This window comes from Xenopus laevis, chromosome 4S (assembly GCF_017654675.1).
Source record: "Xenopus laevis strain J_2021 chromosome 4S, Xenopus_laevis_v10.1, whole genome shotgun sequence".
Lineage (NCBI taxonomy): Eukaryota > Metazoa > Chordata > Amphibia > Anura > Pipidae > Xenopus > Xenopus laevis.
Window position 1 is genome coordinate 64,852,892 of NC_054378.1, and position 15,623 is coordinate 64,868,514.

The window sequence follows — 15,623 nt, forward strand, 5'->3', positions numbered from 1 at the left end:
TATATTTTTGGATTCAGTTGAATCCAAAATGGGTAACCACGCCTTTCTACTCCAAACTATTGAGTTGCAATGCTTTCCCAAAATTGTCTGTTTTGATAAAATACCTGAAAATTACTTCAAAGCTTCCATATTCTAGCATTGTATCTCCCACATAGTATTAGGTACCAAGAAAACATCCTAAATATGAATGCCAGAGGTCTACTGAACACTTTGATGCCAAATATGCATAGATCTACCAAACTATCTGGCTTACACGCACCCAAATAAAAATAACACATCCACATTTTCACAATACCCTTTTTTCTACTACAAACTACCAAACTGCAAAACTATGCTGAACTGACCGTTTTTTATGAAATATCTGAAAATTGCATTTTACCCCGTGACATGCCTTACTGAACAGTTTAATGCCCACTATGCATAGATTTACCAAACTATGTTGTGTACAGAGGTACCTAATTGGATGTTTACAATAGAAGACAAAATTGGATGTTGGGTAGCTGAGTTAAAAGGATACTGTCATGGGAAAACATGTTTTTTTCAAAATGCATCAATTAATAGTGCTGCTCCAGCAGAATTCTGCACTGAAATCCATTTTTCAAAAGAGCAAACAGATTTTTTTTATTCAATTTTGAAATCTGACATGGGGCTAGACATATTGTCAGTTTCCCAGCTGTCCCCAGTCATGTGACTTGTGCTCTGATAAACTTCAGTCACTCTTTACTGCTGTACTGCAAGTTGGAGTGATATCAGCCCCCTCCCTCGCCCCAGCAGCCTAACAAAAAAACAATGGGAAGGTAACCAGATAGCAGCTCCCTAACACAAGATAAAAGCTCCCTGGTAGGTCTAAGAACAACCCTCAATAGTAAAAGCCAGGTCCCACTAAGACTGATTCAGTTAGGAGAGATAACAGCCTGCCAGAAAGTAATTCCATCTTAAAGTGCAGGCACAAGTCACATGACTGGGGGCAGCTAGGAAACTGACACTATGTCTAGCCCATGTCAGATTTCAAAATTGAGGTCACACATTGCATGTAAGCAGAATGCACTCGCTCGAACCCCCACACCCTCAGTCTGTCACTCTTTTTATCAGTAAAGGCAGCGAGGCAGGCATTTGGGGGGGAGGCACAAACTGTTATATAGCATAGTGGACATTGTAGTGAGGAAGTCATAAAATGGCCACCATCTAAGATAAACAAACTGTCACAAGCATATGTATTTTTTTTATATAGTTCTACAAATGTACACAGCACTGTATGGCAGAACAATATTAATAGAACAGAGAGCAATATAATAAATACAAATAAATCCAAAGTACAATTACACTAAAGAGTAAGAGCTAGTTTTATAATTGATGTATAACAAAATAACAGGCTCTCATCACTGAATGCATGCATAAGTAAAATATTGCATGCTACAGTAAATGCATACCTCCCAACAGTGCCGATTTTGACAACTCAGACAGCAGTCCCCAGTTTCTTAATGAAATGTCCAAGTTTGATCTCCTGCACTGACGCCAGAAAAAGGTACAAAGTTTCTGAAACATAATTAAAATAAGAGGCTTTTTGGCAGAGAGCTGGGAACACTAAACACCTGCTCTTAGATACATTTGTAACAATTTAAGATAAGAAAAGATACAATTGTAACTATTCAAGATAAGCAAGTCTTAAACTTACTCACAACTTAAAGGACAATTTCAGCTTCATTAGCAAAACTATTATAACACATAAAACATTGCACTAAAATTCCCAGAAAAATGTTCAAACTTTCATAACCTGCCAAAATGTATAAAATGGACATATTAATTGGGGATGTGGCCATAAAGTGGTAAAAACATTTCTCTTCGCCTTTTGTCCCTCTTTCTGTTTTTCATATGTTGGGAGGTATGGTAAATGTACTGGTTCTGTTATCCAGAAAACCATTATGCATAGCACGTCAATAATTTTCGATAATTTCCTATATAAACAAAAAATTCTTTATTTTTAACTTATTTGCTTTTTATCTGTAAAAATAAGACATCACTACATGCCAACTAAGCAAGCATAACTCCATGTCTGTGGCAAAAGAGCAAAACTGTTTTTGATAAGTTGTAGCTTTAAGACTAGGTACTTCAAAATACAGACCCTTTAAAAGCCATGTCTCAAGCAATCTGGATAGACCTTGCCTTTGTGCATGTTCCCTTACAGAGGTGAAGAAAAAGCTTAGGCAACAGCTGTTACAATGAAGAACACCCTTAAAGCTTTATATGGTAAATTCCATATTAGTCTCTTCTTATGTTTACCTGTAGTTAGGGTCAGTAGAGTAAACACAGTCTTTCTGCTCTCTTGTAATGAGATGAATGAATAGATATATTCTCATTATCACACAGAATGGCTTGTTATCCTGCCAACTTTACAGCCTGGAGAGGGAGGCTCGTCATTTGTTTATTCACACAATCAAGAGATACTTGTAAAACAGAATGTGAAAAAAACATGACATTTTGCAACGAGAAAAGTGTTATAAAATATAACAGAATGCTCAAATGTTCATTTGCCCACATTCTACTTCGTGTTATTTGTAATCGTTATTGCGTCTATACAGCCTAAATGACTATAATCTGAGGCGAGTATGCAACAGCAGATCAACAGTGATTAAAAGTGATTACAGTCTCTTCACACTGGCATTGTTTGTAAGGAAATACTAAGCGCACTGAATAAAGATTTTAATATGAAACCATTATGCCACATAAAGCTACGCTGACACAAAGGTATAGTCTTATGATTTGAAATGTATTGCAATATCTTTTCCTATACTACCCACTACAAATGTTTTTCTACCACAGAAACCAAACCACAGGCCTGTAGTTGTCAGGCTAAGAATGGGATGCCTTTTTAAATAACAGCACAAGATTACAATTCACCATTCTCTCACCATAAGCAAAATGGAAGATTAAGTGAAGTAGTCTAACAACCACAGAGCTAAAATCTTGTAGCTATCAAGTCCTGAACATTTTATTTTACCTGCACATGTTCTAGTTGCTTTTAGACTTGCTCCAGAGTTAACCAGTCATATATAATTAAATGTACTGAAACTATTAAAAATGACGCCTTACTTTAACAGTTTCTTAGTGATCTAAAAATAAGCAAAAAAGATGCATTCAAGAACTGCATTCTCATAGTTCTTTATACTTTATGTCCTTCAAAAGTAATTTAGAATTGTTCCCTCCTTAGCAATGACCTTTTTTATTTTTGCTTAATTTATTGCTTTGTTGCATTTTTCATTGTCCTCCATTCTACCAAATAAAAGTTTCATCTAACCTAAATGCCTCAATGCTAACTTTTTTTATTACTCTATAATATTATATCTAAATGTTTTGATTTGCTTCATCTTTCCTTAGTTCCAAGAAGAATAGAGTAAGAAGTATATTTATAGCAGATGCTTCTTTTTCTACTATGTTTAATCCTGTAAAAAGACAGATAAAATGCTGCAGAGACACCCTTACCCTGTTAAGTTGGTACATTTAAATATACAGTCTTAATCACTTTATAATTAGTCTTATAAAGTGGTGTGTATCAAATAATCTCTAGTCAATCCCAGGATGTGATATGTATGTTAAATGCCTCTTCTCTAAGAAAGGGCAGGGCACTGGCTGCAGCTTTGTTTCAAAAATAAATCTGGAGATAGATTTATTGCATTTTCTAGCATGTTCTATTTCCACTCTTGTGAATGTCTTAACAGTTTTCTAATTTTGCCTTTTCAACATTTTTACTGAATCTTTAACACTTCCTAAACATGGCAATCTGTCACTTTTGGTTATACATATGACTTGTAATAATATTTATGTGTTTCAGATAAGAAAAATCTTCTGTTTCGTTCTTGCTTTCATAATATTTTAACATAATAGAAGTAATCAGGACACATACAAAAAAAAAATTTTTCATTACAAAAGTGCCCGGTGTAAATTTATATTGTGATGTTTAATATCAGCGTTCATATCCTTTATGGCTGCCACCTGACTGCTAATTCACCAGCCTAGCCAGTAAGATACCATTAATGGCCAGGGCTGGTATTACAAATTTACCTTTAATGTGCTTGCCTGTAAATGTGTAATCCCTGGATGCTCCTCTTCCACCTACCTCTGATGCCCTCTCTTCATGCTCTCTTAAAATGCATGCCATGACTTTGCCCCCAAACTCTCACGGCCCCTTAAACCTCTCTGCTCAGCTCTGACCCCCTTTCATCATCAGCTGGTATGGGCAAAGTATGCAGCTGGTTAGTATTTTAAACCTCTTATTTTACAAAGAGCAATATTTGGAAACATTTAGATAAACTTTGAAATCAGGCAAAAATTATGCAAAATCATGAAAAAAGTACCCATTGAAATTAGGGATTCACAGAATCCAGGATTCAGTGCAGGATGCGGCTGAACCAAATCCTTAAAGGAACAGTTCAGTGTATAAATAAAAACTAAATGTTAGTCTGTGCAAAATAGATAGGCTGTGCAAAATAAAAAATGTTTCTAATATAGTTAGTTAGCCAAAAATGTAATCTATAAAGGCTGGAGTGACTGGACAGTTATCAGAATAGCCAGAAGACTCCAACTTCCTGCTTTTCAGCTCTTTAACTCTGAGTTAGTCAGCGACTTTAAGGGGGGCCACATGGGACATAACTGTTCAGTGAGTTTGCAATTGATCCTCAGCATTCAGCTCAGATTCAAAAGTAACAGTTATGACCCATATGTTCCCTCCTTAAGTCACTGATTGGTTATTGCCTGGTAACCAATCAGTGGAAACCAAGAGAGCTGCAAAGCAGGAAGTAGTGTTCTGTTCTGTTCTGTTAGACATCAAGTCACTCCAGCCTTTATACATCACATTTTTGCCTAACTATATTAGGAACATTTTTTTATTTCAATATTAGAAACAGTCACAAATAGGAAATAGAAAGTGATGGAAAAAAGTATTTCTGGTGAAGTATTGGAGAAGAACCAAACTGAAAATTGTTGGATGGTAAAAAAAAAAAAAAAGTTTTAAAATCATTGCATGTTAAATTGAGTTTTCACTCAACATTATACTGTAAGTTTTGAGGAGCAGGGATTAACGGTAGCTGAAAATTTCTGTCTACAGAGTTGCAGAACTAATGTCTGTATAAGGTAGGGGTGAGGTAAATGCACTGCTTTACATTTAGCTAACTACATTCTATTTAATTATAATGGATAATAAATATTTAATAACTAAACATGTCACTGCCCTGAGTGAGAAAACATTAATGTCACTGTTCATAATGATTACAGTACAGCTCTCCTAAATTAGAGCCAGTAGTTAACTGTTAACTTTGATGATCAATATAGATAGCTATTAGTGCATGTGAGGAGCATGGTTGCATTTACCTAGGGTTGCCACCTGTTCATTATTTACTACTGGAGGTCAGCTTTAATGCAGCTCTTCAGTCAAAAGGTAGATGGCACATGGTTGGATTACAAGTTTTTGGCCTGGCCTGTTTTTCATTGCAAATCATAAGTGCCCTCAAAGCATCCCCTGCTGCCTCCCGTAGACTAAACTAAAATGGCAAAAAAGCTGGGAATTTCAGGTGTTTTATACATAACTCTATGGGACGCAGCAGAGGACTGTTGGGAATGTTTATTTGCCATTGCATAAATCTCCAGCATTTATTTCAATCTGAGCAAGCTCAGCACAAGCTGAACAACTGTAATGTTCTAAAACATATATTAAATTTATTTTTAAAATATAGAATAAAGATACATCCAAGAAATGCTGAGAGATTCTTAGAGAGACACTAGTGCAAAGTGCCAAGCAACGGACTCTAGTTTAATTAGATGCTGGTTATTTACCGTATATACTCGAGTAGAAGCCGAGTTTTTCAGCCCCCAAAATATGCTGAAAAACTCTACATCAGCTTATACTCGGGTCAAGAGCAAAAACGGTCGCCGGCGTCTAAGAATAGTCGCCTGCGTCCAAGAATAGTCTCCAAGAATATTTGCCGGTGTCCAAGAATGGTCGCCGGCATCCAAAAACGAGACACCGGCACCTCCAATGGGAGCAGAAACCCTCAATTTTTTGATTGAAACTTACCAGAAGCTGCTGCATTTCTCACCCTAGGCTTATACTCGAGTCAATAAGCTTTCCCAGTTTTTGGAGGTAAAATTAGGTACCTCGGCTTATACTCGGGACGATTTATACTCGAGTATATACGGTAGAATGGTCGGCTGGAGATCCACAGCCAGTCAACTCATTTGAAGCCATTCTAACTCCATCTAGAGCCAGCTTAAGGCTAACAAAAGAAAATATAATAGGAATATTATTTTAATTCAAAAGAATCCTAAGAATAAAAACTGAATGGAGGAATATATTCATTGTCTCTTTTGAGAATGGCTGTAATATGCATATATTATGTAAAGTTGAATATAATTTGTGTTTTAGAATTGTACATTCAAGCAAAGAAGCTTTTGTAGTTGTAATGGCTGATGCTTTTTATCCCTTGGGGCCATGTAATGTATATTAATATTGATCTTACTTTTAATCAAAACAACGTACCCTGAGGTAGAACGCATGAAGGTCTTACAGGTCACCATGTTTGTGTTACTTTACAGTCTATTCAATGTAAATATAATTTCTTATGCATAATGAATTTCAGAAAAGTGTTCTTTTTCTGTAACTTAAAGCTTAGGGATCATATCTTTTCTCAAAAAATTATGTTAAATGTTGCATTTAGCATGTTTTTAGAATCAAATAACTTCTGTTATCACTCAGTGGAAGTAAATGTTCTCTGCAAAGAAGGAAGAATTATGTTGGTAATATAAGTATTGTAGGGACCTGTATTGTTAATTCCCTACGGTCTGAGACCTCATGGTTTGGAAATCCCCTGGACTTGAGATATGGGGTCTCCTGGAGTTCTGGCAGGGGCTAGAGTCCTTGTTCTGGTGCAGCATGGCAGATACCGAAGGATGTCACATGGTGTCGCTGCTGCACCACATGACTATAAAAGGACAGCCATGTGCTCAGACAGCCATTATCATTAAGATTTGGTCTTACTGCTGACTGTTATTTCACTGAGGAGAAAGTGAATCTAAACCGGCAAAATGTAGGCTAAAGTGGAGTTCGATAGGTCTGCCAAAGCTGAGGCAGGATACTCTAATGCCTGGAAGCTCAACCATGCAGGTTCCGAGCTTGGAAATGTTGGTTTGTGTGCTCACACTATGGAGAGTGTTGGGAGTTTTAGTTCAGCAGTGGAAGTATTAAATGCTCACGCTATAGACAGTGTTGGGAGCTGGATGTAAGGAGAAAAAGGGTTATCGTGCTCGCACTATGGAGAGTGTTGGGAGCAAAACCCTGGAGGATAACACAAGCTGCATATGTTTCATGGAATGGATCTCATCACTGTGGAACCCTGCTCAAGCTGTGGATGAGCCAACCCATCTGAGTGAATCCCCAGGGTGAGTGGTGCCCAGGGGAGGGTAGAAAAGAGAGGATCCAGCATATTTGCATTTGTGACACGGCTTTGTTTATGCCTGCCATGAGGGAGCCAGTACCAAATCAGGAGGGAGAGGTATTTTGGGCTGCTAGTGCTACTTGGGACCTATTGTACTCATTGGGGATAAGGGACTGAGACTCTGATTCTTCCAATGGAATAGTGTGGGACTTTGCCTGGTAGGGAATTACCTGGATGGGACTGGCACAGGAGTGCCAGGGTAGTGGGTTATGCTATGTAAATGCATAATTGTAATATGATGGTGGTACTTACCCTTTAAATCTGCATTTATCTTGTATAAAGTTATTTTTTACACCGTACAAGTGTGTGTAGTGAATGTTTTCCTAATGGGCCCAATGCAGGTGTATTCCCGGATCGCATTAGGTGGAGGCACTGCCAGAGAAGAGTTTTCCCAGTACCCTTTCACCTAGCAAAGGGGACTCAGGACCTGCAAATGGTTACTGGTAATTAATGGTATGATGTATAACCTTTGGCACAGGGGGGTGGCCAAAAAGAGGTTACAGTATATATAAGTAAAGGATACAAATATTAATAGAAAAAAATGTATGACTCATCAAAAGGAAATTTTGTCTGAACTCGTACTTTTTACCTTTCTTTATAAGAACCCAACAGTAAAATTGATATATGCATGCGTATTAGTGTGTTTCAGGATTAGATTGTTAGTGAAGCTATCTGCATATAATTAAGCGCATGATAGGTAATGAGGAAATTGCCTGATGTGGTGTAGTATGAGGCGCGCCTCTTGTAAACCTGTCACTGGTATTTTTAGTAAATGCTAATTGCACCAGAAGCATTTTAAATATGGCACAATCATTGGCTAAAACAGATGCATGGTAGGGACTTATTTTGCAATTTAATGTGTTTATTTTGGCATCGTGTTAGAAAGGTGTCAGAATTCTGCACTGAAATCCATTTCTCAAAAGAGCAAACAGATTTTTTTATATTCAATTTTGAAATCTGACATGGGGCTAGACATATTGTCAATTTCCCAGCTGCCCCAAGTCATGTGACTTGTGCTCTGATAAACTTCAATTAGCAGTAGCTCTACTGAAAGTTAGCGTGATATCAGCCCCTTCCTTTTCCCCCCCAGCAGCCAAACAAAAGAACAATGGGAAGGTAACCAGATAGCAGCTCCCTAACACAAGATAACAGCTGCCTTGTAGATCTAAGAACAGCACTCAATAGTAAAAACCCACTGAGACACATTCAGTTACATTGAGAAGGAAAAACAGCAGCCTGCCAGAAAGCATTACTCTCCTAAAGTGCAGGCACAAGTCACATGATTGGGGGCAGTTGGGAAATTGACAAAATGTCTAGCCCCATGTCAAATTTCAAAATTGAATATAAAAAATCTGTTTGCTCTTTTGAGAAATGGTTTTCAGTGCAGAAGTCTGCTGGAGTAGCACTATTAACTGATGCGTTTTAAAAAAAACATGTTTTCCGATGACAGGATCCCTTTAAGGCCCACTCATATTTATCCTCTGTGCTTTGCTTGCTTTATGTTGTTTTTAATTATATTATCCAGTTATTTCACAGTGTGAGAACAAGTCATTAGTCAAGGTAAGTCACCTAGATGTTGCTAATGGCATCTTGGAAGACCCCAACCTAACCACTAATTACTATCTTGATAAGGTTTCTAGAAGGCCTAACGACTAACAAACCACTTTGTAGTGTCTTGATATTTGAAGTACAAAGAACACCGAGAAGGTCCAGTCATAGGTGTCCATGAAGTCATGATAACTTTGTCATGCAATTGGTCACAAATTGTGCAACTTGTCTTATGCTTGATAAGAGGCTGGACCGATGGTATATATGTGTAACAGAAAGCTAGTAGAAAGAAAATGCCAAGAATTGTTACAACAGTAAAATCAAATATTAGCAGCTGAACAACTGTTTTGTCTCCAAACATTTTTAAAGTAATTCGTTTATAATGTACTTTTATATATAAGAGAGAAGGGGCGCTAACTGGCTTAAAGCAATTGTGTGTCGAAACAAATAATGTAGGAGGAGAGGAAAAAAGGGGATAGAAAAAATGGGGGGAAGTCCAGGTACTTCAAAGATCAAACACAAATGTTTGAATTTGAGTTGAATGCAAATGGTCGGATAACTCCAACAAATGTCCCATGTGGGGTGCTGCCTCTTTAATCTGCTGGTTCCAAGAAGGCAAAGTCTACAAGTAAACAAGTATAAGTCGGGACAAGACAAAACAAGTTGGGAACATATTTAGCAGATTTTTCTGATGAATGATCATTCTCTGCTCAATTGTAAATGCAATATATCTTCGTTTGAATAATGGTGCTGATACAATTTTACATGATGGGAGTTTGCCCCTTGTTTTATCTTTATAATGTACTGTTGTCCTGCATTGATAAAAACATGTGTGTTTGCTTCAGAAAGACTACTATAGTTTATATCAGGGATCCCCAACCTTTTAAAGCCGTGAGCAACATTCAGAAGTAAAATGAGTTGGGGAGCAACACTAGCATGATAAATGTTCTTGGGGTGCCAAATAAGGGCTGTGATTGGCCATTTGGTAGCCCCTATGTGGATTGTAAACCTACATTGAGGCTTTGTTTGGCAGTACGCCTGTTTTTTATACAACCAAAATTTGCCTCCAAGCCTGGAATTCAAAAATAAGCACCTGCTTTGAGGCCACTGGGAGCAACATCCAAGGGGTTGGAGAGCAACATGTTGCTCACGAGCTACTGGTTGGGGATCACTGGTTTATATAAATAAGATGCTGTGTAACCATGGGAGCTGCCATTCAAAGCTGAAAAAAAATTCTGGTTTACATAGCAGATAACAGATAAGCTCTGTAGACTACAATGGGAAATTTTCTATTATCTACTGTGTAACCTATGTCTTTTCTCCTCTATTCAGACTGAATGGCTGCCCCTATGGCTGCACAGCAGCTTGTTTATATAAACATCAGCATCGGGTCCTGGAGTACTGGGGATTGGTGCACAGGTAATTTTAAAAACTATTGTATTTCCTGCAAATCCCCAGTGCTTCTGAACCAGTGCGGATGCCCCCCTAAAAATCTACCGCCCTAGGCCCGGGCCTGTGCGGCTTTCCGCAAATCCGGGCCTGGTCACATGCTACATAAACTTTAATGTAGCCACATATAGTTCAGTTTCCACTCTATCAGGTGTGTAACTGCAGAGGAAGCAGACCCCATGTGGGGGGGGACAGGGAACAGGAGGGGCCCAGACCGCGGGGTCTGCAGCACCAAAAACCTTCCTCCAATGCTGTCTTACAGAAAATTTTGCATGCACGCCGCATTGAGCCAGCTCAATCGACAGAGGAGGAGGAAAGGGGGAGGAGTGGGGGACTGTTTCTATATTTTCAGCAGGGGGCCCGGAAAGCAATTGTTACGCCGCTGCATTCTATTACACACAAGATCTTAACCAAAACACACTGAAAAGAGCTGAGGAGGAAGAGCCACTGTCTGTTTTAGAGCTTAAAGACTTCAATATGCACAAATAAATACTATTATTAACTATATTTTAAATTGTGACCAAAGGTACTAGTCATATTAAAAAGTTGCCTAAGCAAGCCTTTCACCTTCCTGTGGTGAAATATGCTTTCACAATAAAGATTAACAATGTAGAAATAAGAAAGTATTTGAATCAAATTTGGACTATTCCCTAGTCAAATTACACTAAAATAAACTCGAAAATTCAAAATTAGAATTTTCAATTCCACCCTTGATAAATCTGCCCTTTAGGGGCACATTTATCAAAGTGTCAGATTAGAACTCGCCATAGAAAAACTCACTCACTTTCTATTCATTCCTATGGGATTTTTAAAAGCATATTTATCAAATGCTGAATTCCATTGATAAATACGATTCTAAAAATCCTATAGGAATGAATAGAAAGTGAGTGAGGTTTTTTTCTTGTGGTGACCTCTAATCTGACACTTTGATAAATCTGCCCCAAGGGTTACAAACGAATCATATATTAAAGGCTCCTTTAAATCTAAAAAAGTAATTCTGACTTTGCAGCAAAAATTATTATGATGCAAACATTACAAGAAAATTGCAACCTATTTCTATAAGTTCTTATATCCACTGGCCTTTGTCATAGTCACATCATAGAATAAACAACAGGATTGAAATGTGTGTTGTCCTTTATCTGTTATGGAATTACGCCCCCAGCTATATACAGTTTACAGAGGTCTGGGTAGTATGGGTTTGGGTAGTATGGGCACTGTTGTTGAACTTGTGGCTTGGATACATGGGAAGTGTATAAAACTAACTCTTGAAGACTGTAAGTGACTTTGGCAGGTCACTGTGATACAGACACACCAACAGAATATGTACTGTACAACAAAAGAGAAAGCATCAAAAGTGACATACATGTAAAAACATGTTCACAAGAAAACCATTTAGAAACGAGACCCTTTTCTCATTTCTATGCAAAGCAGGAAGAATGTAGAATGGAAAGATGGAGCAATATTATTATTCAGTATGTGGACCAGCACATAATAGCTTACAATTTCAAAAAATGCAAATACTGGGGTCAGATGCTTGTGTTCCTGATTACTTCCCTGTTTAGGCATTGTTATAACATTAAATATTTAATATCTTTGTTGACCTGGCCCTTTGTATAGAAATCCTTGATTTTACTTTGCGTGGTTCCTCCCTTAAGACCAAAGGCAGACAGACATTTTACAATACAAATAGCACAACCAGTCCCAAATATATCTTTACATTCTTAATATGCATTGAAAATTGAGGAAAATTCCCTTTAAATATGAAATCTCCCCCAGCCATGTACAGGCCACACAGATTCTGCCAAAGACCAGAAGTGGCCTTTGTGAAATAATGTGTTGTTACATAGTTAGTTACATAGTTAAATTGGGTTGAAAAAAGACAAAGTCCATCAAGTTCAACCCCTCCAAATGAAAACCCAGCATCCCTACACACACCCCTCCCTACTTTTAATTAAAATTCTATATACCCATACCTATATTAACTATAGAGTTTAGTATCACAATAGCCTTTAATATTATGTCTGTCCAAAAAATCATCCAAGCCATTCTTAAAGGCATTAACTGAATCAGCCATCACAACATCACCCGGCAGTGCATTCCACAACCTCACTGTCCTGACTGTGAAGAACCCTCTACGTTGCTTCAAATGAAAGTTCTTTTCTTCTAGTCTAAAGGGGTGGCCTCTGGTACGGTGATCCACTTTATGGGTAAAAAGGTCCCCTGCCATTTGTCTATAATGTCCTCTAATGTACTTGTAAAGTGTAATCATGTCCCCTCGCAAGCGCCTTTTTTCCAGAGAAAACAACCCCAACCTTGACAGTCTACCCTCATAATTTAAGTCTTCCGTCCCTCTAACCAATTTAGTTGCACGTCTCTGCACTCTCTCCAGCTCATTTATATCCCTCTTAAGGACTGGAGTCCAAAACTGAACTGCATACTCCAGATGAGGCCTTACCAGGGACCTATAAAGAGGCATAATTATGTTTTCATCCCTTGAGTTAATGCCCTTTTTTATGCAAGACAGAACTTTATTTGCTTTAGTAGCCACAGAATGACACTGCCCAGAATTAGACAACGTGTTATCTACAAAGACCCCTAGATCCTTTTCATTTAAGGAAACTCCCAACACATTGCCATTTAGTGTATAACTTGTTGCTACAACACAGTTCACAAAGGTAATTTGTGAAATAATGTAAGGCAAAAGCAAACACCTTTTGGCTAAGATTAAAGGGAACATTTAATTAGGGTCGAATATCGAGGGTTAATTAACCCTCGATATTCGGCCGTCAAAGTAAAATCCTTCGACTTCGAATATCGAAGGATTTACCGCATTATTTACGATCGAACGATCTAAGGAAAAATCATTCGATCGAACGATTAAATCCTTCGAATCCAACGATTCGAAGAATTTTAATCCATCGATCGAACGATTTTCCTTCGATCAGAAAATTGTTAGGAAGCCTATGGGGTAACATTGAGGTTACATTGCACCTCGGTAGGTTTTAGGTGGCGAAGTAGGGGGTCGCAGTTTTTTTTAAAGAGACAGTACTTCGACTATTGAATGGTCGAATAATCGAACGAATTTTACTTCGAATCATTCGATTCGAAGTCGTAGTCGAAGGTCAAAGTAGCCAATTCCATGGTCGAAGTAGCCAAAAAAATCATTTGAAATTCGAAGTTTTTTTTATTCTATTCCTTCAGTCGAGCTAAGTAAATGTGCCCCCAAGTGTAGTATCTGTTCTTATCAGGAGGGGTGTTAAAGCATCTTATGGTGAGACGGAGAAACACTTGATCCTTTGGCCAGGGACCTATTATAATTGATTTAATTCAGTTTCTACAAGACAAATGTTAACAGAACAAATTGCTTTGCTCTTTATAAAAAAGGACTTAAAAAGTAGGGGTGCCCAAGAGGTAGATTGGGATCTACCAGTAGACCTTTAGCTGGTGATCAGTAGATCTCAAGACACTGTCAACAAACAGTTGGTTCTCCTGTTTCATTCTTTTCAGATATTTGAGTTAAGGTTACATAAGAAATAGTTGTTTGTTAGAAATATACATTTTCTATACATTTTCTCATAAATCAATATTTAAGTAATATTTTCCATGGAACAGAATTGTAACAGTGCTTTTATGGATGGAGATTCTAATAGGACATCATCACTAAAAGTAGACCTTGCATAAGTAAAGTATGGGCACTCCTGCCCTAGACTGTAAATGAACGACTCTCTCCTCTCTCTCTGTTAGTGTACATATATTCATACACACATGCTGATAATGTTGCTCTGTGGTAAAAGCTCTGGGCAGTCACAGTGGGTACATGGCAATGGCTATTTCATGCTTGATAGTTGACTTTGTGTGTGTGTGTGTGGGGGGGGGGTTAGGCAGTTCTACCCTGCCCCCAGCAGAATGAGAACAGCTTGTCCACTCACCCGTGAAGAGCAGAAACACCTGGGCTCTCTTCAGCTCGATGCTGTCAGTATGGATGGTGTGCTCCCTGGCAGCCGCTATCCTCTCACTGTCCTATCACAGAAGTGCACCTGAGGCAGCTCTTCCGCCCCTGCTCTCCCAGGACACAGCATGGAAGGATGGGGAGGTTACAGCCTAGAAAGCACTGTACACACACAGAATGGCGAGCTAAATAGAAGCCCATTCATAACACACAGGGATCCTCCAGTCACACGCCGGCACATTACAATCCCACCCAAAACTGTCACTCCCTCCCCATCTGCCAGCACGAGATGAGACTAGCTCACACCCGTGCAGCCTTTCCTTTCAGCTGGGCTCTGAATAACAGGCACATAACAATGGAGTCTTTCCTTAACTTCCATACAAAGCGTGTCTTACACAAGTGTTTCCTTTTATAGGAGCCATTATGCTCAAACTATGAATCATTAAAAGTCAGGTGAGTGTCACAGCAGTGCTGTTATTCAATCCCGCTCCTCTCTTAAGAAATAGCTGTTAGGCTGTCATTCTACTGATACTAGCAAGCAGCCCTTCCATGGGTTACAGCAGAATACAGTAAGCTATAGTTATTTTGAGTTTTAGACCCCTGTTTTATATTTGTATTTAATTTTGAATATATCAATATATAAAAAGGACAGAACACCTAGAATAATACTAGTGGGAAGTGTAAACAGATCGCAATTAATGTTCAGTATCTAACAAGCCTAAAACAACTGGACTAAATCATTTTGAAAAGGTTTCACCAATCATTTTCAAAGAGTAAAGTTATTGATGTTCCCTCTGTACAAAGTAAGCACTGGACCAGGTTAAACTATATATATTGTACCCTCATATTGGTGGGCAAAGTTTGTTATAACCAAATATACACTTATTAAGTATGTATTGCCCAGCAGTTCTTGTTTCTGTTATTTTCAACCTCTTCAAGACATTGTGCGCTTATAAATATTATTGGTTTTTTAGTAAGGGCTTCAGAACGATTCTCTCCTCCAGCTGTAGTTTGGTTCACCCCTCCAAATGATCGTTTATTTCCCTATGTTAGATACAAAGTTCAAAGAGGGTCTTTTTCCCATTATTCCCCAGAGTTTGAGTACCATCTGCTGCATTACTGGGGGGATTCACATTATGACCTCCATGCCTTGGACATGGTGAGATTAATGCTATGAGTTGTTGCAATTATAT

At 38.3% G+C, this 15,623-nt stretch overlaps 1 protein-coding gene across 1 annotated transcript in view; it reads right to left on the minus strand.

Moving 5' to 3' along the window:
• pde4b.S (phosphodiesterase 4B S homeolog) overlaps positions 1-14,646 on the minus strand; it is a 257,804-nt gene extending 243,158 nt beyond the window's left edge. Inside the window, exon 1 of the mRNA XM_041591314.1 lies at positions 14,411-14,646. The gene's annotated coding sequence lies outside the window, so the exon portion shown is untranslated. The remainder of the gene's footprint in view (positions 1-14,410) is intronic.
• Between the last annotated feature and the right edge of the window lie 977 nt (positions 14,647-15,623).